At 45.0% G+C, this 27884-nt stretch overlaps 1 protein-coding gene and 1 long non-coding RNA gene across 5 annotated transcripts in view; one reads left to right on the forward strand and one right to left on the reverse strand.

The window, feature by feature from the left end:
* The window catches only part of LOC125442059, a 43940-nt gene extending 19781 nt beyond the window's left edge, over window positions 1-24159 (forward strand). The window contains exon 3 of one of the 2 annotated variants that reach the window (XR_007245933.1): window positions 24043-24159. This is a non-coding gene — a long non-coding RNA (uncharacterized LOC125442059). Of the gene's footprint in view, window positions 1-14687; window positions 15464-24042 lie in introns of those variants that run through there. The other variant, XR_007245932.1, reaches the window with a different exon arrangement.
* OPCML (opioid binding protein/cell adhesion molecule like) overlaps window positions 1-27884 on the reverse strand; it is a 430273-nt gene that overhangs the window by 368213 nt on the left and 34176 nt on the right. The gene's annotated exons all lie outside the window — the stretch shown is intronic.

Below are 27884 nucleotides of genomic sequence, written 5' to 3' on the forward strand. Positions count from 1 at the left end.
GACCTGCTGAGAAAGAGTCAGCATGGCTTTTGCAGAGGCAAATCCTGTCTTACAAACTTACTAGAGTTCTTTGAGGATGTAAACAGGCATGTGGATAAGGGGGAACCAGTGGACATTGTCTACTTGGATTTCCAAAAGGCTTTTGACAAAGTTCCTCACCAGAGACTATTGAGAAAACTCAGCAATGAAGGAATAAGAGGGGAAGTCCTCCTATGGATTAAAAACTGGTTGAGAAACAGGAAGCAAAGAGTGGGTGTAAATGGGAAATTCTCACAATGGAGAGATGTAGGGAGTGGTGTCCCCCCAAGGATCCGTATTGGGACCAGTGCTCTTTAACCTATTCATAAATGACCTGGAAGTAGGGGTGTAGCGTGGTGGCCAAGTTTGCAGATGATACCAAATTATGTAGGGTGGTGAGAACCACAAAGGATTGCGAGGAGCTCCAAGCGACCTTGAATTAGGTGAGTGGGCTAAGAAATGGCAAATGCAGTTCAAATGTAGCAAAATGCAAAGTATAACATAGGGCAAAAAATCCAAACTCCCCACATACATGCTACAGGGTCAGTGCTATCAGTCACAGACCAGAAAGGGATTTGGGCGCCTTAGTTGATAGTTCCATGGGAATGTCAACTCAATGTATGGCAGCTGTGAAAAAGGCAAACTCTATGCTGGGGATAATTAGAAAGCGAATTGAGAATAAAACTGCAAAGATTGTCATGCCCCTTTATATAAAGCTGTGGTGCGCATCAAGACTTGGAGTACTGTGTTCAGTTCTGGTCGCCACACATCTCAAAAAAAGGATATCGAAGAGATAGAAAAAGTGCAGAGAAGGGCTTAATGCAGGATGATTGAGGGACTGCAGCACCTTCCTTATGAGGAAAGGCTGCAGCTTGGGGACTCTTTAGTTTGGAGAGAGAGACGCCTGAGGGGGGATATGATTGAAGTCTAGAAAATTATGCATGGGCGGTAGAAATGTTGACAGAGAGAAATTTTTCTCTTTCTCACAATACTAGAACCAGGGGGCATTCATTGAAAATGCTGGGGGGAAGAATTAGAACTAATAAAAGGAAACACTTCTTCACGCAACGTGTGATTGGTGTTTGGAATATGCTGCCACAGGAGGTGGTGATGGCCACTAACCTGGATAGCTTTAAAAGGGGCTTGGACAGATTTATGGAGGAGAAGTCGATTATGGCTACCAATCTTGATCCTCTTTGATCTGAGATTGCAAATGCCTTAACAGTCCAGGTGCTCGGGAGCAACAGCCACAGAAGGCCATTGCTTTCACATCCTACATGTGAACTCCCAAAGGCACCTGGTGGGCCACTGCGAGTAGCAGAGAGCTGGACTAGATGGACTCTGGTCTGATCCAGCTGGCTTGTTCTTATGTTCTTATGTTCTTATGAGGGCACCGAACTCCACAAGACGATGTTGTGTGAGAAGTCTACCTTGCACATGAATAAAGTCAAGCATGGTGGTGCAAAGAATGCCTGCACTGAACTGTTTTAGATGAGGTGGGAGCCCACTGGGGGGGGGGGGTTCTCTCATTTTGAGCAAATCTGAAGGTGGGGCATACATCTCCTGACAATTCTCTAGATCTTCCTAGTTAGCAGCTGTGCAAGGGATTAGCAGAACCACTATGAGAAATTCTGTTCATCTTTTCAGGACGCTGTTTGGATTCTTTGAAATCCCTTGCTTCTCAGTAGCGATTGGATTCATTTCTAAATGAATGAAACAAGCAAGCAGACACACAAAGCCTTGTTTTGTCCCATTCGTTATGGTCAGGAACAAGAATGGGGGATGATGACAAACAAACAAGTGCTGTTTGTTCCCTTCCATTTTGCTTCTCCTTGCCTCCAGTCGTCAATACATTGGGAGCCTTTCTCCTGAGACCCGGCAGTAGGAAGGGTCGCTTGGATGGGGAGCGCCATTTAGTTTCACTGAAATTGGACCGAAAAGAAAGAAGCTCCATCCAGAAACATTTCCCACTGAAATCGGTGGAAACAAAAAGGTAGGTTCTAGCAGCTTTTCTGCTGAAGAAGAAAGGATGGCACCTTTTTCTTTTACCACAGAAAAGGGTGCACTGGGGACGGAGAGACCTGAATGGATGGGGGTTACAGAAAGGGCGGGAAATCAGGAGAGAGAAAGCCAAAAAGCTGGTAGGATCACACCTAAAACCAACATGTAATAAAGAAAACAAACACTTGGAACAACAGAAAAGAAAAGAAGCCTTTGAATTGTTTTTAAAACCCTCTGCACATTAACTACTTGTGAAGGTACCCCCCCCCCCCCCCCCACAATCCATTGTTGTGCTTTAGGCAAAATTTCAGCCACAACTCTAGTTCTGCTGCACATTTTGAGCACTGCAGGTTAAAGGAGTCCTTCCCTGCCTAGCTTATGAGACGTCCCTTCGTGCTTTCTTTGTTCTCGGGCAGCATCCCTCCCAGAGCGCAGGTGCCTGAATGAAAAAGGAGAGGTTTGTGAGCTACACCGCCAAGGTGTTTATTAGTTTCTTTGCCTTGTGAAACCGCTATTAGTGTCTTCAGTTTTGTTTTGTTTTGTTCAGTGCACACAATCAATGCCAATAATTGTACAAATATGGCTCAGAAAGCACCACCTTTAAGGAAGGTGGCAAAGCAACACCCCAAGGAGAACAATGAATGAACCTAAACGGGAGGTTGGAAGATGCTGCCCCACAAGGGGCTTTCCGGTGCCCATTGTGGGAATATTTTTTTTCTTTGAGAAACAAACAACAACAAAAAACAAACAAAAAGAGAAAAGAGAGAGAGGTCTATTCATTAATAGAAAATAGGAAAGACAAAGGGGATAAGGAGAAAGAGATGTCCATGACTGTCCATGAAGAAACATCAGTTGCAAAATGGGACCCCTGATGAACTCTCATTTCCACAAACAGCAGTGAGACAATGTATTGTCGAAGGCTTTCACTGCTGGATTCAACTGGTTGTGGCGGATTTTCCGGGTTGTGTGGCCGCAATCTGATGGATCTTGTTCCTAACGTTTCGCCTTCATCTGTGGCTGGCATCTTCAGAGGTGTATCACAGAGGGAAGTCTGTTACACACTGTCCAGTGTGTCAGACTTCCCTTTGTGATACACCTCTGAAGATGCCAGCCGCAGATGCAGGCAAAACGTTAGGGACAAGATCCACCAGACCATGGCCACACAGCCCGGAAAACCCACCACAACTAGCAGTGAGACAGACAACCAGTAAACCTTGGAAAAAACAGTAGGTGCCCCTGTGGTATCAGGAGCTAGCAGATCAAACCTCTCTGCTCATAACTACTGAACATGTCGGGAATTGTTGAGATTTAACTAGTAAGTGTAAGTGTACAGAGGAGGCAGCTCACAGATGGTGTTGGACAGGATTGGTGGGAACCCTAGCTGCCATACAGCTGCTGTGTATGTTTGGCTCCAGTGGACTAACACGGCTTTGCCAGTGGAAGTCATATTTTACAAGGTTGTTGTAAGGGTAAAGTGTGCTGAAACAGTGGTAAAAAATTTAACAGGTATGTCATGTGGGTAGACTTTTCGGGTAACAGTAGAAGTAAGTGCCAGTAGAAGTAAGCGCCCTTTCTTAGGAAATTTGCCCAAAGACTGGGCCTGGGTGGTTTTCAGAAAGATTTTGAGAAATTTCATTCATTTTACCCAAATCCATTTGTTTGTTGAAATTTGTTAGGAGAATTTTCGTTCATTTTACCCAAATCTATTAAGTGGTGGAGGAAGAGGATAACAGAACAACTAAAAGCTAGATTTCTTGTTTTTAAACATATCCACACCACTAGGTACACAACTTTCAGGCAAACAGGAATAATTATATGGGCAAGATATCCACCATCTTGTTTGGTTTGTTGGTTTGGTTTATTGAGCAGGATTTTCCCCTTACTACAAGAAGGTCAAGGGGACATACATGGTCCTGCTATCACCACAATCCTATGAAATAAGCTAGTCTGGGGGCAGCAAATGGGCCAAGGCCATTCTGCCAGTTTCATGGCAGAGTGGGAATATGAACACAAGTCTCTCCAACAACACTGGTGTACCTATTTATTTTATTTGTATCCTACCTTTCTCCTAATGGGGACCAAAGTGGCTTAGGTTGTTCTCTTCACCTCTGTGTTATTCTGACAACCAGAGCCCTTCAGGGATTGGGCGGTATATTAAATTAAATAATAATAATAATAATAATAATAACAACAACAACAACAACAACAACAACAACAACAACAACAACAACAACCTTGTGAGGTAGGCAGAGAGTGTGTGACTTCCCTGATGTCACCCCACAAGCTTCCATGGAAGAGTAGGGATTTGATCACTTCTGGACATTACCTCCCCCTCCCCCTTTATGTATTTTAAGGAGGTGGGTTAGGATGAGCGTGGGGATGGTTTTTAAAGGAGTTGTTTAAGATGATTTAAAAACTGTATTTTATGGTGTTTTAGGAGTGTACCTCAACCAGCGACTTTGGTGATGGGTGGAAAATAAATGTACAGTAAACAAACAAAATAAGCAGACAAACAAACAAACAAACCTTGCTCTTCCACACATATCTTAGTCCAACACTCTAACCACTACACCATACTCGCTTTATGCCAGTATTTCCTAAAACACACACCCTCACTTAATTTGTACACTCTGGAGATATCACTTGCCATTTGTACAAGCTACTATTTTCTGAAACAAGATTAATGTTAATTTGGTTAGATCTGCTAGGTGCTTTGCAAATCACTAGATTCCACGCATATATAAAAACAAACCTCTACCCCGTCCCTGAATCCTGTTCTTCCTTTTATTGTTCAGATGGCAAATTCTGTCCTCATCTCTTTGATGGGGTTGGGGAAGAAAACTCTCACTCCAGAACGATTTTATTGGCTAAGCGCTATTCTGGGCTCCTGCCACTTCCTCACTGAAAAGATATCAATGAAAGGAAGGCAATTCAGGAGAGAGAAATGAAGCTAGTTATGGAATTGGAAAGGGAGGCTATAAAACTAGAGATGCTCCTGCAGGAGTCCGGCGAGCCAATCAGCGTGTTTGTTGGACAGCGGCTGTCTCAGTCCCCCCCTCCCCACTGGCATCTCCATGGTACCCCTGTGTGCCACATCAGAACATAATTACACATAGAAGATTGAAATGGCTTCCGGTACTTCCTGTACCAAAGCTTCTCTTTGGGAAATAAGTCAACTAAACAGCTTACAGATGCTCCTGGCACTTAGCTACACTTATTAGCAACCTGCAATCTATCAGGGAAATCCTGGATTTTGTTCTTTCCAGAATGTAAATTCCTCTCCCAGTCTTTCATAAGTAAATGGAAGGATGCAGGGTTTTTTTTTTGGGGGGGGGGGGAGATACTAGCCCTTTCCTCATGGACCAATAAAAGTGAGGAAAAGGCAGGTTACATTAACCTGCCCTCGCCCTGGCCCCTTCCCATGGCTTGCTGTCCAAAGTGTGTTAGGCAGGGTGCACACCTTCGCACAAATGTGCTTGTTTTTACTTCCCTGCCTGCCTTTTTTTTTCAGGCAGGACCGACCCCACCGACCCTGGCCACGATACGGCCCGTTTCCCCTGTGTGGCTCAGCAGATGGGAGCCGGGGAAGGGGTTTTTGAGAATCAAGTTATGCACAATTCTCTTGTTTTACCATAGCTCACAGCTGCGGTCATTCGCGGCTGTTCACCACATTAAAACAAAATAATCACACACAATGGAATTCTCAAAAAACCCAGGTTTGGGGGGGGGGGGACAATGCAAAGCGGATCCACATTAGGATCGGTATCTGTGGAAAGTTCCCCCACCAACCTGTGGGGTTTTTTTACTGTGTTTATTCCAATTTAATTGGCCCATGCAGAAAGGGCCACTGTTATGCAACCAAGGTCCTAATCCAGCCTAATCCCTTTCCTGTTCACCCAGGCATTTGGTTAGTCTCCCTAGAGGACCCCTCTATGATGCTGCTGGTTGTGGGTGCGGGTGAGGTTAGGGTTGGGTTTTTAACCTTTGTATGTTGGGCTTTTAATGGATGTTTTTATTTAATGGGATGCTTTAATGCTGTAGCCACCAAAATATCCTGTATATAAGCAGGGTATGAATGTAAATAAATTTAACCCCGTAATCTCTTTTTGGTTGCCAAGCAGTTGGCCTTAAACCAAATTTCCAGGGCAAAAATAGGAGCTCCCGTTCAGGAAAAACTTCTGAGGAATTCCAATTAGAAGTAAAAAGACAATTTGGGTGAAATGAATGAAGTTTCTCAAAACATTTCTTGAAACCACGCAGGTCCAGGCTCAGCAAATTACTTAAGGAAGGGAATTCACTTCTACTGTTACCCAAAAGGTCTCTCCGCCTGACTTACCTGTTAAGTTTTATATCACCTTTTCTCCAAGCAAAGATGTTTCAACACATTTTAGCCACACAACAACCCTGTGAAGTAATCATTCCACAGGAAAAGCCCTGTTACTCCATGGGAGCAACACAGGAGCTGTGGGTCAGCTAGGCTTCCCATCAATACCTTCCAACACCCCATTGCTGCCTCCATGAGAGGGGGAAATGGCATTGTATGATATGACTTCCAGTTAAGAAACAGGAAGTGATGCCACTCTGTTATAGTGACTCTGTTGTTGGCAATACCACAAATCTCTATAGTAAACCACATTGGTGACCCTGGGTGTGTATCCTCCTGGTATGGCTGAGAGTAAGGAAACATTTGTGCACTCATCTGTTTCTCAGCTTAATGTTGTTCGATAGTTGCTGTTGTTTCATTTTGTTTTGTTTGAAGTATAGGGTAGAAAATGTCATTTCTCTGGAGAAGCCACAAAAGGTCATTTGGGCTCTCCCCCTCTCTGGGAACAGAATCTCCAGTTTCAATAATGAAAGCCGTTTCTGCATCGTGTCCTTTTCGATTCCATGGCTTTATTTATTTAATTGATCCCTTTTAACTCCTGGTATGCCAGCTGATACATCCGCCAGCCACCATATGGCTGCATTTAGATCCATTTTCCAAGCAAGTGCTGTCACCCGCTCTTGTGTTGGCCCGGCCACCTCCCATTGTAAGAAGAGGAGGCCAAGGCAAACATCTCAAATGCCTCCTTTCAAAACTGAAGCATATTTTAATAATTCAGAGCTGCCAGCTCCTCGCAGGGACCTGATCAATTATTCACCCATGGCACTGTAATGTTCACATGTGTGCGTGAGCACCAAAAAAAAAAAAAGAGGGGAGTGAGGCCTTTAACAATATTTTGTGCAGTGAAATTGGGTTTGAACAGATTTTTTAAAAGACAGCCGAGAAAGGGGAGGAATTGGATGAGGAGTGAATTAGTCTTTAAGAACCCTACAAATCACTCCCTACTTCATTTCTATGGGTGAAAGATTGGCAAGGGCTTCCTGGAGCATGAGATGGCAGGAAACCGCCAGCTGATGAATGCCTCTGTTGCCCAAGCATGGAGGAGAGTGAGAGCTGGAAACTCTGCTAATGATGGGATATAAAGGCCCCTTCCACACAGGCAGAATAATGCACTTTCAATCCGCTTTCACAATTGTTTGCAAGTGGATTTTGCTGTTCCGCACAGTACAATCCCGCTGCAAAGTACATTGAAAGTGGATTGAAAGTGCATTATTCTGCATGTGCGGAAGGGGCCAAAAGAAGGCATCTCTTGGTATTGGATCCATTTCAGCTCAGCTTCCAACCTGTTCATGGGATTGAGATGGCTCGGGGGCAACTGAATCAAGTTGGATCAGTGCTGCTGTTATTCCTTAACCTTACAGCAGCATTTGACATAGTCAGTCATGACTATGGAGATTTATGGAGGAGAAGTCGATCTATGGCTACCTATCTTGATCCTCCTTGATCTGAGATTGCAAATTCCTTAGCAGACCAGGTGTTCAGGAGCAGCAGCAGCAGAAGGCCATTGCTTTCACATCCTGCATGTGAGCTCCCAAAAGTATCTGGTGGGCCACTGCAAGTAGCAGAGTGCTGAACTAGATGGACTCTGGTCTGATCCAGAAGGCTTTTTTATGTTCTTATGTTTTTATTATCTCTTGACTCACCACTTTGCCTGACACCTATTCAATGGGGCTCACTCCTAAAAAGGTATTCTTGGGATGGGATGACAACTTAAACCTCTGAATTTATGTAGTTATTTTTGGATCTTGCGTTTTATGCAGTTATTTTTAAAATCTGTTGCATTTATTGTGGTATTTATATCCCTCCGGCTCATGGCAGCATATGTTGGTGTCCCTTTCTTAATTTTATTCAAATGACAGCCCTGTGAGGAAGGTGAGCCCAGAGAGACCACATGTCCTGAGATGAGTCCAGTTGCTTCTTAAAGATGAACAAATGGTATTCCAGCATCAACTGAGACACAGCCCTCATCTTTAAGGTGCCATCTGAATTTGTCATCACAAGACAACCCATCTGAATTATCCTCCCAGAAGTGTCCCAGGGTCATCCAGAGAGCTTCAAAGCTAAATGGAGACTATAGCCTAGAGGGTCTCTCTATCCACAGCCTGACCACTCCACTATGTGGCCTCTTACCAGTGTGCATGTATGAACACTAACACCTTACTCGCTACGCTGCCTGTTGGCTCACATCGCTGCAACAGTGTAATTTAAACTGTCATTAACAGATTGCAGGATAATTACATTTTTCCTAGCATATCTTTAACTGAAAGAACAAATACTCATTTGGCTTTTAAATCAACCAAGGACAGGCTACTGGAAAGCAAACGAAGGCAGCAAGTGGCAGACGGAGTCCAGCCTTCAGCAATGTGTAACCAGGGGAAAGGACTTGGGCAGCGATCCTTGGCATCAGAACGGGGTGTCTACAAGCGTGTCCCTGTTTTTATTTGTGAACTGTTTGGAAGGCATGCTGGAATCACCCGATCAGAACACTTATTCTCAAAAAAGCCCAGACACCTGGCGCTCACAGTGCAGACCCAAAGCACTGCTGCACACTGTGCACATTCCAATATCCAGAAAAGGCTTTCCAGTGCACCTTGCTTCCCATGCAAAAGGACATTGTGCAGTTTGCTTATTAGTTTTAATTAAAAACACTGATCTCCTGCTCATCCGTCCTATACAGGACCCCCGGGACTGCTCCCAATCAGCAGCTGAAACAGTATAAAACTAATCGATAAATGATTGAAAAATGGCAGAATAAAAAGCATGATCAACCATGCAGATCGGAACCTTGCATAATTCAACAACCGCAAGAAAGGGCTCCTGGCTGTGGATAAATGTCTGGTAGCAATGGCTTCTATATGTGCATGGAAACAGAGGCTGGCTTTTGGAAGACTAGTTGTGTCCAAGCCACTGGGTGACTGGGTTGTTAAACAAAGAATGAATAAAGGTTGGCATATCTCATGCACAAACAGCTGAAAAGTGAAAAGTGCTCAGCTAATCTTACCCTGCAAATCCAAACCATTCGGGGCATTTATCCTGAACACTGAATACACAATTTCTATGACAAAAGCGAAACCGTGGTCATTTGTAATATTTTTTTTAAGGAGCAGAAGGGAAACCAATCAGCATCATGCGACTTTTTCTATGTGACCCGCAGAAGCTTGTACACAGCTTGAACATCCTAGCCAGGATGCCGGGCTGATGCTTGGGCACGCGAGAGACCTGACCTTTCTAAACGCTTTGGATGTTTGTTTCTTATAATCCTTTTGTGAGGGTGAACTTTGCCGCCTCACCAGTGGCGTGAGGACATGGGAGTTAATGAGTAAGGGAGAAAGAAACCCACTGAATTGCAGTTATCCTTTGTGGCAGCAAATGGGTTCGGCGAAGAAATGGAAAGAAATTGAGACAATGAAAAGCTACAAACTGCTAATCAATTCTGCTTTCCAGGCTCCCCCCCCCCTTTAACCCCTTGCCCTCTTCCCTTTTTTTCCCCTCCTCTCCTCCTTTGTCCCTTTCATTCTCTCCGGAAATTGCTAACTCTCTCAAAAACCCGGCCGAGTCAGAGTAGAAAAGACAGTCTGCCAGCAGAGGCAACTCAGCTGTGTCCAGAAAACCCAATAAAGGAAATGGAAACCTACAGTTTTACAGCTATGATAGAACTCCCTGCAATTGCACCAACACTGGGTATAAATCTTGACAGCAGTAAACGTGCGATTTCCCTCCCCCATTTCAAAAGTAGGAAATCATTGATATTCACTGCATCTAGGTTTTTTGACAGAGGGTTTTTTGGGAGGGGGAGATGGGACAGAAGTTCTTCTTAGAAACCACTCAGTTTTCAGAGTTCCATCACTGCCTGTCTGATAAGATATGCCTTGCCGATGAGCTCTCCCTTTGATGCAGATTGGCACCTACAGTGCGATAACAAACTCTCAGTGACCTGGAGGAATCAGCTTGCCACTGTCTTAGGTTCACGCAACCTTCACAGCCGACATGTTCACCTTGTAGGGCAGGGTTCCCCCACATGGTGCCCAGGTGTGCCATGGCACCTGTAGACACAACACTGGGGAGCCCTGCCCTATAAGTGACCACCAATACCTTTCCTAGCACCCACAATGTGTTTTCAGAAAATGGGCAAGGCCAGGTGGGACTTCTGCCCAGGAAGGTTTCTGATTGGCCATCAGACATTTGATTGGCGGTACAGATTTTTAAAGATGTTGCTTTGAGAGCAGTTGCCACCTAAATAGATCTTCACTGTGTGACTGAAAGTAAGCTCCAGCAACTGTTTTATGGTCAATTCCACCTCCTGCAGCAGCTATTTTGTAGCAGCCATTCTGTGGCTGCATCCACAGCTGTGCCAGAATTCCAGAGGTGCCCAGAGGCTCAAAAAGGCTGGGGACTCCAGCTGTATATTCAAGGCAAGATATAAAGACGTAGTTTGTTACTGTCTGCTTTTGCACAACAGCCCTGGGGTTCCTTGGTGGACTCTCATCCAAGTATTAACCAGGGCCAACCCTGCTTAGCTTCCAAGATCTGATGAGGTCATTCAGTCTGGGTCATCCAGGACAAGGTTCTTATAGACTAGACACAACTCTTACCTGTTTATATCTGCTGCAACAGCTTACACATAAGAGGGCTAGTGTTGTGCAGCAGCTAGAGTGTTGGACTAGTATCTGGAAGACTCAGGTTCAAATCCCCATTTTGCCAGGGAACCTTGCTGGTCAACCTTGGGTCAATCACACATTCTCAGCCTCAGAGGTTCCAAGATCAAATATCACAGGTAAAATGAGAGTCTCCGTGTCATCTGAAGTCACCTCAAAATTACTTCTAGCTGGAAACTGTGAGGTAAGGCCATAAGATTTACTTCTCAGGATCACGGCCAACCAAATGCAGTTGCCAGCTTACAAGCAGAGCCAACGGGTGGCAATCCTCCCTCCAATTCTGTCCCAGGACCTGATAATGGTTATACAAAGGCATACTGCTTCTTCATTTCCAATGTGGTGACACTGGAGGAGAGCTTTATGGATATTGCGGACCACCAAAAAGATAAATAAGCAGGTCCTGACCTCTTCCCTAGAAACTGAAATGGCTAAACAAGGGGTGTCCAACTCTGGCGCTTCAGATGCTCATGGGCTACAATTCCCATCAGCCACTGCTGCCAATTTGCAATGTCAGCAGGGGCTGATGGGAATTGTAGTCCATGAACATCTAAAGCGTCAAGAGTTGGACACCCCAGGACTAAACTTTGGCTTTGGTCACATTATGAGAAGATGACAGTCACAGGAAAATTCATAAATACTAGAAAAAATTGAGAGCAGCAGGAAAAGAAGAAAACACAAGGCAAGATGGATTGACTCTATAAAGGAAACCACAGCCCTCACTCTGCAAGGCCTGAGCAAATTTGTTAATGAGAGGACATTTTGGAGAATATGAATTCATAGGGTTGGCATAATTCGTCAGTGACTTGACAACATTTAGCAATATACATAGGAGTTCTACTTCACTAGGGTGTTATGGGTTTTTCGGGTTCTATGCAGTAGTGGGATTCAGCAGGTTTGCACCACTTCGGCAGAACCAGTTGTTAAAATGGTGCTTGTGAACAGTTGAATTATTTGAATCCCACCACCAGAACTGGTTGCTAAATTATTTGAATCCCACCACTGGTTGTACAGCTGTTCTCTCCTGATATTTTGCCTGGATCTGTGGCTGGCATCTTCAGAGGATCCTCTGAAGGTGCCAGCCACAGATGCAGGCGAAACTTCAGGAGAGAATGCTATTGGAACATGTCCATACAATCCGGAAAACCCACAACACCCTAGTGATTCTGGCCGTGAAAGCCTTCGAAAGTTCTGTTTCACTTTCATATCTACTAGACCTCCATGAGTTTCTCAAACCGAGTGTTGTTTTTTAATAGCCATCTAAGAAAGCGGCCTCCTTTAGCAGCAGGCACACCTCGCATCCTTCACAGATAAAGCAATTTCTTTCAGCCAGACAGTGATCCACAACAACCCCATTTTGCTTGGTGAAATGTGAAGAAAGAGCCACATGATGAAGTGATACAGCTGCAGGCGACGGTGGCAGAGAGAACAGAGGCTCAAAGGGGGGGGGGGTGCTCCAAAGAGTCAATCTGCTGCTCTAGTTCATCAATGTAGAGACAGAGAGAAAAAGTGAAGTGTGTCAGAGTGAAGACCGGGCAGGAGGCAAGGAGTGGTGATGCAACAGCATCCTTACATGGTTTTGTTTGCAAAGACACTCCTGCACAAACGTGTGAGTGTGTGCGCGTGTGGATATGAATGCAGAAACAGATGTCATAATTGGCCAGACGGTGTGGAGATAAATGACACCGCTCCTGTCACCTCCTCGAGCAAAGACAACATTGTTTTGATGTCTGCGGCCCTTCCTGAGACTTCGGCTCAGTGAAAGCGCTGCAATTTGATCTACCTGGATTTTGTCGTTTAATGATAAGACTTAAAATGAGAGTCAGCATGGTGTAGTGGTTAAGAGCGGAGGATTCTACTCTGGAGAACTGAGTTCAATTCCTCACTGCTCCACGTGAAGCGGGTTTGGATGACCTTGGGCCAGTCACAGTTGTCTCAAAACTCACAACCCACGCAGAAGCTGGCAGTGGCAAACCACATCCAACTGTTTCTTGCCTTGAGACCCCTCCTGGATCACCTTAGATCAGCTGTGACTTGATGACACTTTACACCCACAAGATTTAACATAGTGGGAAAGGAAGCCCAGAAGCTGATCTCATACCCATGTTGTATGGTTAGGCTAGGCTGACCAGACGTCCCGCTTTTGGCAGGACAGTCCCGCCTTCAAACAATTTGTCCCGCGTCCCATGGGTTATTTCCAGTGTCCCGATTTTGGAAGGCTGCTGCACTGCCTTCTGGGGCGCAAGGCAGTGCGGCAGCCTCCCCCGTGCGTGCAGCCGCAGGAGCGCACGGCCTTGTGGGGCGCTCCCATTTCCTGCCCTGTGACAGGGCGGGAAACGGGAGCACCCCACAAAGCCGTGCGCTCCTGTGGCTGCACACATATGCGCAGGTGCGCGTGCAGCCGCCCATCCCGGTTCACAAAGGTGACCATCTGGTCACCTTAGGTTAGGCTTAATTGGAGGAGGAAGAACAATTAGATTTATACCCCGCCTTTCTCTCCTGTAAGGAGACTCAAAGCAGCATATAAACTCCTTTTCTGTTCCTCTCCCCAAAACAGTGAGGTAGGTGGGACTGTGGATTACCTAACTTGACTATGCCCGCTGGCAATTCGCCTCATCATTACTTGGTGCTAAGGACTGGAACAGCACTAAACTGTGACTACGGGCACTTTATGGCACTGTACGAGAGAATACCCCTCAGAACTATCCTGCAACCAGAAAACGCCTCCCTTTGTCCATTTAAACATAACAGATTATACAACAGGGCTCCAAAAACAGATGACAGTCACTCCCTTGAGGCCACATTTCACACCTTTTGCAGAAATTCTGCCTTGTCCATATCTTGGGAAACTTGCACAGGGTGTGTCAAAAGAATAAAAACAGCAGCATTCTTTAGAGTTGCCTGCTGGTCTGAGACGCTCTCCTCCAGAACAGCACAAAGGGTCCCAATTTGGCAGCTAAAGCCTGCTATTTACCCTCTAGGCGTGGCCTACCATTCCAGACATTATTCTGCACTTTTTGCTGACTATGCGGAAGTTTATATGTGCCAAGATACATTAAAATATGAGTAAATTTTAAAATGGAGGGGGAGGAGCGGCAAACACCCTATTCCCCCCCCCCCCCCCCCATAGACACCCATGAGAGAAGGGAACTAGTCAGGGAATTAGCAAGTCTGTAAGTCCATCTTCAGGAATCGTCAGGTTAAGTTCTTCACGGCACCAAGATACACTCAGTTACCTCTTAATGTCTGCAGATTACTTCGTGGTTAAAAGCACAACTACTGAGAGTAGTTAAAAAGTTGGTGGGGACAGGCTGTGAGTCAATGGTATGGCACTTGCCTTGCACACACAAAGTCCTGGGTTCAATCCCCAGGATCTGCAGTTGATAAGGGATCAGATAGTATGGGATCTGAACAATCTCTACCAAAGAGCCTGGAGATTCGCTCCCAGTTTGAGTAAACACTGGCCTTTTCTGCACAAATCCCCTAAAATGTTTCTAACATGTTTTCAATCTCCCACACTTACAACAATGTATGTCTGCACTCATCCCCTCAATGCAATTCCTGGCTGCCATTATGTAATTTTCCCCTCTTCTGTTTGAGTTGTAATGAATTGATGTTTCAATGTTTTACAGCCTCGTGCTGCATTTCTCTATCCTCATGTACCCGATTCCTCTATTCCTCAAGTATCCGATGCTTCGAAGATTCCCCCCTCCCCCAAAATAAAAGAATTAACAGAGAACGAACATCCTCTAAAGATGCCAGCCACAGATGCAGGCAAAATATCAGGATAAAATGCTACTGGAACATGGCAATACAACCTGGAAAACCCACCACACCCTTGTGATTCTGGCCGTGAAAACCTTTGACGATACATTAAACAGAGAAACGCTGCAAATAAACAGGCGAGGGGAAGCTGAGTCAGCTCGGAAAATGGCGCCAGGGAGGAAGTTCAAGGAAGAAGAGAAGCGTGGGAAACTTGGTCAATAGTTCGCACAGCATCTAAAGACGTCTCCAAAACATTTCAGCTAGAGAAAACAACAGTCCATCCCAGTAGAAGACAAACTCATGTGTTTATGTGGCCAACTTGTTTGAGGCTGTACTGGAATTTATCCAAGAGCTCCAGATGATAATGACAATGAGGCTAAAGGAAAGCCATCCATAAAAGGCTGAGCAACAAATCTGAATGGCCAACAAAACTCCCCTTCTAGCTTTGCAAAGCACAGCTAATTTCCATTTTAAAATAAAAAAGACACATGCAGATATATGAGGTTTAATGAATAAACGATCACATTTAATTCTCAAAACACTCATTTTCCTGTTCCACTTGATTCCCTCACAGGAATGTTATTGTGACAGATCTATTTTGATCAAATTGTCTAATTGAATGAAGCTCCGGTTTCCTTCCCCTTTCATGATGCCTGCAAAAATAAATGCAATTTGAAGAATTATGCTTCGGCAGCAAACTGTAGCCTTCTCTGGGGATTCGGAGGCAAAGCGGCCAAATCTCTGCCTGGTTTAAATTGTAAATGAAAAACACCTATCAACTCCAGTCTGTTAGCATCAATGCATTCAAGTCTGACTAATATTCCTCCCATGTCAATAGCCAGAGTGAAATATAATTAATGCAAAAAGAAGAAACACGAGCCGTTTGTAAAGTGCTAGAGGTGACAGCAGAAGCTGTCAAATAGAGAGGAAGGCAAGAGAATTAGGGTTGCTATGCTTTGGCCCTGAAACTTGGATTGTGCCTAGGATTCCCAGCACTGTCTCAGCAAATACTGTGAGATTTGGGAGGTGGGTGGTGTCTGCGAATAGGAAGTGATGTCACTTCTGGCTGAGGGTTTAGGCTGCCTCCTCTAGTCTCTATTGTCTTTACCACCAAGATTAGATGAAATTCCTAGTATATTACTATATAGAGGCCAGGTCTGACCACTCATTTTCAGGGGCTCTTGACCATGGGTTGAAATAGTAGGACAATCAGCTAGCCGCCAAACAACCGATGGCTTCTTCTAAGATTTCAGTTCATGTTTGCTTGTGGTCATTAATGCTCATGTTGATTGGAGAAAGAAACATATAATCTGTCACAAATTATTCATTTCACACTGAGTGCACAGTTAATGTGTAGGTTAGTTTTTATTTTAGTTTGTGGGGAATAGTTAATCTCTTCAAAGCTATATGGTTGTGACTTGTTTCACTGATTTATATGGCCACCTTTCTTCTCAGGGCCCAAGTCAGATTCTGCCAGAGGCATCTCTTGGGAAAATGTAGCTCAGTGCAAAATCACTCTCTCTCTCTCTCTCTCTCTCTCTCTCTCTCTCTCTCTCTCTCTCTCACACACACACACACACACACACGTATGCGTGGCCGCCCTCCCCCACCATGACCAACCAATGCTTTTTTGCACCAGGTCTTGAAGTCAGTGTATGGACCCGGGGGGGAGGAGGAGGGTGTGGGAGCGATTTTCCGCCCCTCGTGTGACTAAATGACTGCAGCCCGGGGACATTTGACTTCATATGTCCCCCTAGGCAGTATGCCCCTGGACTCCACTCTGAATATAAGAACTGGGTAAGGGGACCTTTGCAAATTAATCTTCCTAAGGCCTCCTCAAAGTTGAGGCAAGGTTTGAATCAGCAGAATGCAGTGGGAAATGAATTCTTGAACAGTATGCCAAACAGGACCAGACCATCCACTAGAGAATGCCAGGTGCTTGCCTGGGCACCAGTGATGGGAGGGCACTAACAACCCCTTTGCCTCCCCCATTTCACCGGGCATTTGGGTCTGCCACAGGAAGCGGAAGCCCTAGAAGACCTCCCTTTCCTTCTCTCCCCCTAGGGTTGCTCATCTTCACTTGGAACCTGAAGATTTCTCACAATTACAACTGATCTCCAGATGACAACTATCAGTTTTCCTAGAGAAAATGGCTGCTTTGGAGGATGAAGTATATAATATACACTGTGGATGTCCCTCCCCTCCCCTCCCCAAACCCAGCTTTCCCTAGGCTCAACCTCCAACATCTCCAAGTATTTCCCAGCTTATAGTTGGCAACCCAACTCCCTCCGTTGGGGGCACAGGGTGAATCCAGTTTGCCTTCTCCTTCTCTTGCTGGAAGGTGGACAGTGGATTGCTTCCCTGCTGAAAGGAAGGTAGGAAGGAGGGCATTGCCATGCCATTACAGTTGCCAACTTCCAGGTAGGGCCTAAAGATCTCCTGAAATTACAACTGGAGGAAAGGGCAGCTTCAGAGGGTAAACACTATGTCAAAGGGAGGGAAGAAAGAAAGTGATGGATTGGGGTGGGTGGGTTGATCACTACATAGGGTGCCTGATGTCCCTGGGGTGCCCAGCTCCCAGACCCTCTGTTTTGTAAGAAAACTCAAATGTCAAAGTTCACATAAAATCAGAACCCCTATCCTCAGAGCTCTCTGCCTGCTGCATCTCTACACGTTGCTCTATTCCCTCTGCACATTAGTTGTCACTGGACCATTCCAATGCTGCAGAATTACCCTCCTTGAGAGCTCCATAGCTCTGTATTAGTCATTTCTCTGGAATTATGGCCTCAACCCAGAACAGCAACTCACACAGAAACACATCAGGTAGGCTCCTTGAAAGGTGGGTTCATTGGCACGTTCCAAAAAACCAATCTCATACAATGCAAGTGTGAAATCTGCTTCTAATAGGAATCCCTAAAGGAGGCCAATAAGAAATCTGAGACACAGAAATGCTTCAGACGTCACCTGAGATGAGCTGATTTGGCTGTTTCCCTTTTCACGTTGTATGATATAATTGGTTTCAGTTTTTCTCATTTTTGTTGCTGCACTGATGTCTCTCTCAGCTTTTTTGCGCCACTTATTTGCAGCAAATAATTTTGAAATACATGCACATTTTTAGAGGAAGATGTTGGTATCAGGAGCCAACCTGTTAAGAAAATAAAGATGCCCAGGGGAAATATTCAGTAAAAACAGGGGCAGTTTAATCAAACCAGCAAGCTTGCAAGATGCAGTCTCATCTACATTCTGTGCACTCCTACCCTTACCTGCTTGGGTGGAGCAATCCGGTGCGCCAGCCCAGAGCCAAAGCTTCCCATAAGCGCCACTAGAGAAGCATTTAGAGGTTATAAATAACTAAGTCACGTCCTTTGCAGATGAGTGTGGCGTCTCTGTGCTGAGGGGAAGGCCTAGATGAGAACAACCTGGGCTGAATCTTTTATAATAATATCAATCAATATTAAAAATGTATGGACAGCCCCCAGTTTCTAAAGCCGCCTCAATTAATCTTTAAAATATATTATGTTTCAATCAGAAGCATGAAGGAAGGGGTCAGGGAACTTCAGCGCAATGGATGCTCTGTACTCTTGACCACAGACTCCATCCAAAGTCATGCAGCACAACAGTAAGGAAGTTTAGTATGACAATTAATAAATACGTACATTCACAAATTGCAAAGTTTCTTGGCAGAGTGCTGGCAAAGAGAACATGTTTGGTGTAATGATTCTAAAATCTGGGGGACCCGGGCTTGAATTCCCATTCTGCCATGGAAGCATGCAAAGTGACCTTCTGAGCCAGCGTGGTGTAGTGGTTAAGAGAAGTAGACTCTAATCTGAAGAACTGGATTTGATTCCCCACTCCCCACATGAGAGGTGAACTCTTGCCTGGTAGACCGGATTTGTTTCCCCTCTCCTACATTCCTGCTTGGTGACCTTGGGCTAGTCACAGTTCTCTCAGAACTCTCTCAGCTACACCTACCTAACCATGTGTCTGTTGTGGGGAGTGGAAGGGAAGGCAGTTGTAAGCCACTTGGAGATGCCTTACAGTTGAGAAAAGAGGGATATCAATCCAAACTCTTCTTGGTTTCCCATCTGGTTGACGATGGAGCCAAGAAATGGAAACTCTTTAACAATTTCATCTCCATCATTAACCTCAAAGTTTAGTAACTAGGTAGACATCCAGCCTACCTAATTTTAAGTTTAAAGATAAAAGTAGTCCCCTGTGCAAGCATATTCCTATAGGGTGACGTCACACCTTAATGTCGACTAGGCAGACCATGTTTATGGGGTAGTTTGCCATTGCCTTCCCCAATCATCTACTCTAATTTTAAAGTACCAGGTTAAAATCTTGGCTTGAGTTCTGCCCAGCACAGACCTCCTTTCTATTTTATTATTTGTTAGCTTTTAACAAGCAATGTGTGATTGTAATGTGATTTCCAGCTGTGGTTTTAGTTATTGTTATATTCTCAATGATACTTTATTGATTGGAAGCTGCCTCTGAAGCCACTGGGAAAAGAGTGAAATATAGTTTTGCAATAAATGAATAAACAGATTCTTTCATCTGCAAAATGTTTCTACCCATATTTGTTATCCGAGGGGGGGGGCTATCCTTAAGTACTCTGTTGGGGGTGAGGGGCAAAATCTGTCCTGTTTTCCACTGACTCTAGGTGGGTCAACCCCTCCAACAGGGTCCCCAAGGAGAATGTGTCTCATCTCTATGAGCTCCACTATGGAGTCCTACCCCTGTACTTTCCTCCCCTGAACTCCACACTCAGATATTGTGACAGATTGTAAGGTTTAAATGGATGGACGTAATGGACATACTGGATAAGTAGGATAAATAATAGGGTATGTCAGAGTGGGGTTTCATAGACCAGAGTAGGCCTGCATAGACCAGAGTTTAAATCTGCACAAATCTGTAAAATTCACCTGGTGACCTTGGGCCAATGACTTTAACCAAACTCACATGGCTGTTGTGTTGATAAGAAAAGGGGAACCATATGCATCAGTAGTTCCTAAAGTGGGTGGTATGCCCCCCAGAGGGTGGGATTACCTGGGGAGGCTCTAAGAGGCAAGAAGGAGGAAGGGGACACTCTTAAGAACATAAGAACAAGCCTGCTAGATCAGACCAGAGTCCATCTAGTCCAGCACTCTGCTACTCGCAATGGTCCACCAGGTGCCTTTGGGAGCTCGCATGCAGGATGTGAAAGCAATGGACTTCTGCTGCTGCTGCTGCTCCTGAGCACCTGGTCTGCTAAGGCATTTGCAATCTCAAATCAAGGAGGATCAAGATTGGTAGCCATACATTGACTTCTCCTCCATAAATCTGTCCAAGCTATCCAGGTTAGTGGCCATCACCACCTCCTGTGGCAGCATATTCCAAACACCAATCACACGTTGCATGATAAAATGTTTCCTTTTATTAGTGGCACTCCAGGTTTCTCCCTCTGCATAGTTGGAAACTAGCAGAAGTTTCCCCCACCCCCTGCAAACTTTGACAAGCTGATATCCCCAGATCAAGTTGATCAGTGCTGCCCACTGAATTAAGCGACAAAGTTTTAATAGGATTTCAAACAGATGTGCCATTAATTATTACTGTCATTGCCTTCCTTAGTGAAGGATGCAAAATTCGATTTTGAATTATTATTTTTGCAGGGCAGAGTTTATGGGACCAAGTGGGAGGTGGCTTGAAAAAATGTGGGATCTGCTGTCCTGAGCATCGTGAAAGCAGGGTAGGTTATGAAACGGAGTTGATCGATCCCCAATAAAGCAGAAAAGCTTACTATTCATCTTTCTTATAGCTCTTAGGGTTTTATGGCTCCAAAAACCAATATGTCCAAATAGAAAAAAACCCGTACAATTTAGGATCTCTGTGGCCCAGTGGACTAAGATTTATAAGGCAACGCCTGGATTTCCATTAAATGCAAATTCAAGACAATTTTGTAAACAAACTTCTTTAGCAGTGGGATTTTACACCAGCAAATATATAAAGAATGTAGAGGACCGGTATGGGTAGCTGTTAAAGACATAATCACATAGATAATGATTTTCTACATATACAAGGCGGTATTGAAAGACTGTTCAGGATTTTAAGAAAAATGCAATGTAAACCTACAGGATATTATTGGTTATGGAATACCACTGAGGCCCATGATAATTTTATTGGGTTGCCGGAAGAATCCTTTAAGGGAAGAACACAGATCTTGGGCAGCAAATTTATTAACTGACAGTACAGATTCTGATAGCAAAATACTGGAAACAGAAAATGAACTCCCTCAAGAGAAGAATGGATGTGGAAACTGGGGCATACCATACTTATGAACAAATTGATTACTTTCAAACGCCTGTTGGAAGAAACAATTTAATCTGGAGATAGTTTTAAGATTCTTCCTTCCACCCCCCAAAATAGCATCTGTGTTCATTTGGAACACAGTTAAACTGGTCTGAGAAGAAGTGTTTGGTATCATCATATAATAACAAGGATTGCAATTCTAACCCTCCCCTCACTCCCAGCACTGGATGTTGGGATGGGTGCGGAATCACCAGGCCAAATTATTGAAAGGAAAAAGAAAAACAGCTTCCTTATAGTGACACTCTAGGAATTTCCCCTAGGTTCTATGATGAAGGCAACAGAGACTGGGAGATGCAGCCTAGAGTGGTACCAAAAAGTATTATCAAATATTCTCCAAATTCCACTCACCCCAGGCATTGCTGCCCTCACTTTTTTTTCTAAAAAAGAAGACAGTTTAAAGTGGTCCAGACTGAGGAAGTCAGCAGTTCCCAGAAGCTACTGGTGCCATATTATCACCTGACTTCCTGCAGCCCAGAAAGATCACTACCAATGGCAAGAATCCTACTTGGGGGGGGGGGGGGGGGGAAGGGAAACAGGTTTTAGATCAAGGTGTCAAACATATGGTCCAGGGGCCAGATTCTACCCCAAGAGGGGGCTTAAAAGGACTGCAAGCAGGCTAAGCCAAACCCACCCCTGTTCACCAGGCTGGAACAGGAGCAAGGGATTTGCTTCAGCTGGCTCACGGGCCTGATACGCCCTCTCAAAGCAGCAATTCTAGACACAGACCATCTACTGAATGCCACTGGATAAGTGCAACTCCCCAAGAATCTTTCGAATCCCCTTCACCTTACCTGGCATGAAGGCCATTCACGTCAACTGCTATCTGCGTGAAAAACTGGCACGCACATCTTTGTTTTTAAGTTGTGACAGAATGCCAAAAAGAGAGAGAAAGGATGAAAGAAAAAGGTTGGCAGGGTGCCTGGTCTATCTTAATTTGCTTTCTCGTTCACACTCAATAAAAATAAGTCTTTGGCTGGTATTCAGGAAGCGCCTGGTCTGGACCCAAGGTGCCAGGGTCCCTGTCAATGGTGACAGTGAAGAGATTGCTGCCTAGGAGAACCCGGAGATCAAGAGAAAATGCCAGGCAAATGGCATTCAGCGGAGCAGGGCGCTTTCTGGCAACACACCGTTTAATGTATGCAGCAGAAATGGCATTTCACTTCTGCTTCACTTGCCATTTTGCGTTAAGAGGTTTGCCTCAGCTGTGGGGCTTGCCGAAAAACAGTTCCGCGCACAGTAAATACGCTCTGCTAAATAGCTCTGGATTATTGTGTTATTTTATTGGCCCCCATAAAATGACATTTCAAATAATAATAATTGTTTGTGAGCTAATTGATGCTTTCTAGGCTGACGGCGCATGTGGGATTCTTAGCTGGTGGCAGATTTCCTCTTGCAGTCGGCCTCTGGCATGATCCAGTGAAGCTTGAACAAGATGGGGGGGGGGCAGGGTGGCTTTGGGGGTAGAATTGTCTCTCTAGATGTTTGTTTTTAACATATCAGACATCTTGCAAATAGCTCAGGGCGCTGCATAATTTTCTATCCCCCACTTTTATCAAAACATTTAGGAACAAAGTCAGACTGGCAGAAAGTGACTGACCCAAGGTCACCCTGCAGAGTAAGGAGCTGGATTAGGGCTGCCAGTCAGGTTGCCAACCTCCAGGGGGTAGCTGGAGATCTCCAGCTATCACAACTGATCTCCAGGCAACAGACAAGAAGAAGAATTTTGGGGGGTGGGATTTATACCCCCTCTTTCTCTATTGTAAGGAGACTCAAAGAGGCATACAAACTCTTTTCCTTCCTCTCCCCACAACAGCCACCTTGGGAGGTAGGTGGGACTGAGAGAACTGTGACTAGCCCAAGGTCACCCAAGCAGGCTTCATGTGTAGAAATGAGGAAACAAATTCATTTCACCAGATTAGCCTCTGCCACTCAAATGGAGGAGTGGGGAATCAACCCTGGTTCTCCAGATTAGAGTTCACCTCCTCTTAATCACTACACTACGCTGAATAGTTGGAAATCCACAACCAGCTAGAATACTTAATATTGACCTGGATCATGCATAACATAGTTTCCCATACATCAAAGAAAAAGTACATCCAGGCCAGGACCCAGCTGTGTTTGCCCCTGTTCTACTGTGTCCCACCATCACTCTCAAGGAACTCAGAGGTCCATCTAGACAGAGAGATCCCATTTTGTTCTTGTAGTTTGTGTAAGTAGGTTATGCTTAGATATGATGATTGGCCCAAAGCCATCTGGTACTTTCTCTCTAATTCCAGGGGTCCCCGGGTCCCACCTGGAGGCTGGCATCCCCATATAGTGGAAAATTTAGGTTGTGTTCTTATTCAGAATCTTACCACTCACTGGACCAGGCCCTATGTCAAAAGAAAAGAAAGGCTGGACATGTGGTCAGTGGACACAGTCACAGACCTGTCCACCCTTGCAGCTGCCCAGTTTCTCCTCCGCGGCACCACGACTCCCTGCTGTATTGTGAAACCAATGACACGTGTGTTTTTCAGCAGTCTAGCACTTCAGAAATATCCTGGTTAAGCATCTCCCAACGCACGCACACCCTTCTGTGCAATGCCCCGACTATATCTGTGCTACTTAAAATTCATACCTCTGCGAGAGAAATTATTCAGCAAACTCTAATTACTTAACAAAAACAACGGTGGCATTCTTAAATAAAGTCGCACTAATAAACACAATACCATAAATAAATGTCTCCCTGCCCTGGTTATGGGAATTAATTTGTACTTAATTACTAGAAATTACTATCAGTTACAACACAGCCTTGGTAAGAAAGGCAAACTCTTTTAAGGCCGCTGCAATAATTGCTTATCAGTTGCATTTCCCCCCCACCTTCTATCTCCTCTCCAGGTTGAGCCATGGTGATTGAGTTTTGTGAGGGTCAAGTTGGGAGATGAGATTTTGGAGAGAGAGGGGCCTATCAAAGATGTGGTGCTGGGAAAAAGTAGAAAACGACTGGAATAAAGGTCTGGAAAGGAGAACGTTTGATGAGGTAGTGAATGGCGACATGCGTTCGGCCCAATAGTTACAGTGTTAAACTGGGGAGATTTGGGTTCCTTGCTTGTTTATTCTATTTTTATTTATTTATAAAAAATTATACCCTGTCTCATACCTGCTTCTATAGGCAGCGTACACCAGCTACAAACAATTTAAAATCCACAATAAACCATCATAAATAAAATATAACAATTAAAATAACAATAAAAGTGACATTAAAATAACCCCACCTCCACTCCCATAGCCCAGCTATGAAAGCTTACTGAATGATCACAATTCCATGCTATTTTTTTTTCATTTTAATTGATGTCACAGATTCAAACTTCCATTTGCCCTGTGGAGTGGGGGGAATACAGATGCCACGCAGTATTGGTATGTTGTCAGTATTTGTATGCTGCTAAGGTTTAATCAGAGAAACAGCATTAGAGAAGAATGGTGCTGACAACTGTTTCTTTTACGGATATTTAAATGCAATTTACAAATACAGCATACATAATTTGTACGTATCGTATGTATATGTAATACTGATTTATTGATGCACACATAATGTTGAAAAATTGAGCGTTTCTCTGAAAATACGGTGCAAGGAAGCAGAAAATGCGCTGGAATCACTGGAGTCTGATTCAAACTGATTTCAGTCCTACTTAACACTCAGAAGACCAACAACCGGTACGAGGATAATAATACTCAGAGAGTTACAGCCCCATCCAAAGGGGATGGGGGTTGGATCTGCCAGTGGGAGAGGCGCAGGGCCACGCCAGTGGATTTGCCCCTCCCCCTCGCAGGGCACTTGCCCCAGCAAAGGGATCAATCCACCAGCAGGTGGCTGCCACAACCCTCCACAGGGGCGCAGTGCTGTACACCGTGCTAGTATCCCTGGCCTTTCACTGCCAGTTCTCGGCGGGGGGGCGGGGGTCCATTCAAGGAGCTGATGAAAAGTCCATTAACCCAATAGGAGCTTTCTGGTGGCAGGGGGGTAATTTTGCAGTTTAAACAACCCACCACCACTGGGAAGCCTGCTCGGGGGCATTGGGCCAGTGCGAGCAGGGTACCATGGCCAGGCACCCAACCTGTTGGATGGGATTGTTAACGGCCCTTTCCCCACTCACCTTTGTCCGAGGGTTGCTGCGCGCAATTCCCAGCACGCGCAATTCCTGGTGCGCACCCCGGCTTCCCCATTTCAAAAGGCGCCAGGAATTACGCGCGCTGAGGGGATGCGAGAGAGGCAGCGCCCCTGAAATGGGGAGTGCAGCTGGACCCCGCGCTACTTGAGGAGAGTAGCGTGGGGCTTAAGGTAAGTGGGGAAAGGGCCAACCTCTGAAAGTTGGTTTGATCACTCAAGGGCATTTTCTGAATGGATATAATATCCTGGGGGAAAACCGGGATCACACATACCGGGATGTTTGAATCTCGGTTTCTCCCTTCGCAAGGCTGCCCATCAGAGCTTTCAGGCAGGGAGGAAGAACTCCAGGTGATTATGCATGGCTCCCATTTAGTTTCATTTTACACACGCATGTTGCCGTGCATTCACAAACTGTCCTGTTTTTCCGATGTTTTGATTGGCTGCAGGCGACATGGGAAAAATAAACTGGTCCATCTCCCGCAGTGCTTGCATGGGAGTGGGAGCGGTGCGGGTTTTTTTAAAAAAAGAACTGCCAATTTATTGTTTTTTTGGAAATCCCAGGATAAGGGAAATCTCACGTAGTGGGGCCGAGTTAGGCCTGGAAGCCATGCAGAAGTCATGGCTGAAACAGGATGTTTCACTTCCTTATCCCAGGATATACGGTCCATGGGGAAAACACCAAGAGAACAAGCATATGAAGGGATTTCGGGATGCAGGGATGAAAAAGGAAGGGCCAGGCACTGGTGCTAAATGTTGAAGGAGATGAGTGTCCCAATATAGGAATGTACTAACAGACGTCACATTGTCTGACTGGCGATAAAAGAAGAAGAAGAAGAGTTTGGATTTATACCCCACCTTTCTCTCCTGTAAGGAGACTCAAGGTGGCTTACAAGCTCCTTTCCCTTCCAACCCCAAAACAGATACCTTGAGAGGTAAGTGGGGCTGAGAGAGTTCCGAAGAACTGTGACTAGTCCAAGGTCATCCAGCAGGAGTGTAGTAGTGCAGAAACACATCTGGTTCACCAAATAAGCCTCTGCCACTCATGTGGAGGAGTGGGGAATCAAACTCGGTTCTCCAGATTAGAATCCACCTGCTCTTAACCACTGCACCACGCTGGCTCTCTGGATGGCCAAATTTCACAGAGAAGTTTTGAATAGAGATGGAGGGGCCTGAGGGGCAGTGAGTCAAGCAGAGAAGAAGGTCGCCTCAACAAGGCAGGAGAGGACTCAAGCAGAAATCTGAGTTTTAGCCAGGGGATACTAAGGAAAGAATGGGTTTTCACAATATTGCGCAAGGAGAAGCAACATGGTTTAAACTGTAGTGGCAGATTGCATATGGAATGCAAAAGAGCAGGAGGAATCGAAGAGAATCTTTATAAGTCTATGCAATGTCTTTTCAAGCAACAATTAGGGTTGATACAGCAAATGCAAAACTGGGGACATGCCCCAAGGATTGCCAACTCTGATTGGAGATTACAGAGAAGGTGGAGTTTTGGGAGGAGAGGGAGCTTAGTGACAATATGTTCGCTTGGAGTCTGTCATAATTTTAATTTAGAGACACATTCTTATAGGAACATAGATGCCAGGATTTCTCAGAGGATTTTGGCTGGCTAGGAGGGAGTATTTGCAGAAAGTAGAACTCAGAAAGCATTTAGGAAAGCTAGGAGAATGCTGTGTCGGGCCAGAAACCATTACATTTACTTTGGTGTGCCCCTCATATGATTGAATTCTAATTTAGTACAGAATCCACCCATCAAAGCTGCATTTTACTCCCAGGGAAAAGATCTCCGTCATCTGGAAATCAGTTGAAATTTCAGGAGAATGCCAGCCTCCATCTGGAAGTTGGTAATCCAACTCTGATCTAAATCTGGTGCAAACGCTCAGCTCGCATCACTTGTAGGGCACACTAGAAGCTGCATTTGGATTAAGTTCTCCACCAGGGTTCCAAATTCTCTGCAGTTTTTAAAATAAAAGTGATCCCTAGGACAATGCTGCCCAAACTGTCTCGACAAGAACAGTGCTGAATTTTCAGCCCATCATTTCAACAAAGCCCCTTCCGCACATGCAGAATAATGCACTTTTATCGCCAGTCAGACAATTGTTTGCAAGTGGATTTTGCTATTCTGCACAGTAATATCCAGCTTCAAAATGCATTGAGAGTGGATTGCAAGTGCATTATTCTGCATGTGCTGAAGGGTCCAAAAAGCAGCTTCTTGAGCTCTAAAAATCCTGGTTTCTTCAGGAGGAGAGAGTCATTCTCCTAAGTCTCTAGTCGAGACAACTTCCATGGCTGGGACTGTCTGCATCGATCCCTTTGCCTGCTGCTTAGCACACATTGAGACCCTGTTGTTTAATTCACATCCCTTTGAGTTACATAACAACAGTGGTAAAAATCAGGTCACATAAACAGCAGCCCAAATAAATACATCCGCCAGCAAATTCAGCCTTTTATCCGGCTTGGCAGCAAATAAAACAAAGCTCAATTCCCTTCCCTTAATAACAGAGTGCAGGAGAGGGTATTCTCAGCAGTGGCTCATGCGTTTCTGTCTTTGATGCAGGCGCAGCTTTTGCAT

This window comes from Sphaerodactylus townsendi, linkage group LG12, assembly GCF_021028975.2.
Source record: "Sphaerodactylus townsendi isolate TG3544 linkage group LG12, MPM_Stown_v2.3, whole genome shotgun sequence".
Classification (NCBI taxonomy): domain Eukaryota; kingdom Metazoa; phylum Chordata; class Lepidosauria; order Squamata; family Sphaerodactylidae; genus Sphaerodactylus; species Sphaerodactylus townsendi.